Source organism: Asparagus officinalis, chromosome 7 (assembly GCF_001876935.1).
Source record: "Asparagus officinalis chromosome 7, Aspof.V1, whole genome shotgun sequence".
NCBI lineage: Eukaryota > Viridiplantae > Streptophyta > Magnoliopsida > Asparagales > Asparagaceae > Asparagus > Asparagus officinalis.
In genome coordinates this window covers 130,236,345-130,237,506 of record NC_033800.1, presented here as the reverse complement: position 1 = coordinate 130,237,506, position 1,162 = coordinate 130,236,345, and positions in this window count along the sequence as shown.

Here is a 1,162-nt window from a genome sequence, read left to right as displayed (position 1 = left end):
TTTCTCAGCAGGAGTTTTTCTCTCTCGCTCCAATTTTTTCTTCATCTGGAAGTAAGTTTTTTCAATGGGCATGGTCTCTTGCACTCCCTTTCCCTTTATTGAGAGTAGATAGCAGGATCTGGCCTCTCGTTAGTTGCTTCTATCTATGTCGAGTCCTTTCGGGGTTGAAAATTTCATCATATGATGATATGTGGAGGGTAAGGATCACAAGAGATAGAGGGTAGTTCTGCCCAATATGCTATTATAGACCGACTTGATATCCATCGCCACAAATTGGACCTGAATGGTGGACTGTCAAGGGTACTCGCCGACCGTTAGGGGGAGTGTGATCATCCCCTCTGGTTGGAGTGCATGCCACATAAAACCGATAAACGGACCTGAACAAGGTCGCAATTAAGACTTGTCAATGCCCATCTAGTTGAATGTGTCTATATACAGGACGTCGACTGAGCTTCCTATGTCGACCATGATCCTCTTGACTTGGAAGTCATCAATCCTAGCCGTAATGACAATAGGATCACAATGAGGCACCTCAACATCCTTCAAGTTTGTATCGCTGAAGGAAATGGGCTCTTTTGCTCTTGGCTTCTTATTGCAAATATCCACCCACAACGCTCGCTTGGCATATCTCTTCCGAGCTTTGTTAGATGATTGTCCAGCTATGGGACCATCACTAATAGTGTTGATGACCCCCTTGTGGCTAGGCTCAGCGGGTCAACTATTAGGCGGCAGTTGAGGATGAGGTGACCAGGAACGAGACCTCCTATCGGTTCCTGTTGGGGCGGCTTCCCTCCTATCTCTCGGGGAGACTAGCTTCTTGAGATAACCTCTTTGTATTAGGTCCTCAATATCCCTTTAAAGGATTCAATAATCATTGGTGAGATGACCATGATCTCTGTGGTACTGGCAGTATTGCCGAATGTCTCGATTGCGGGGATCTGATTTTATTTGAGGAGGGATAGAATTGAGATATTCCTTGCATTGAACCATATAGAGTCCATCAGTGAGAGAGATGTTAAGGGCCGTGAGGACTAGTTTAGGCAGTGGCTCCCTCTTTCGGTCCCTCCTGTCAGACCGATTTGGGTGGTAGTCAGCTCTGGGGGAATGACTTGCTGACTCTTGTCTTGGAAGGAGACCCCTAGCCGACTCCAGTACTGGTTCG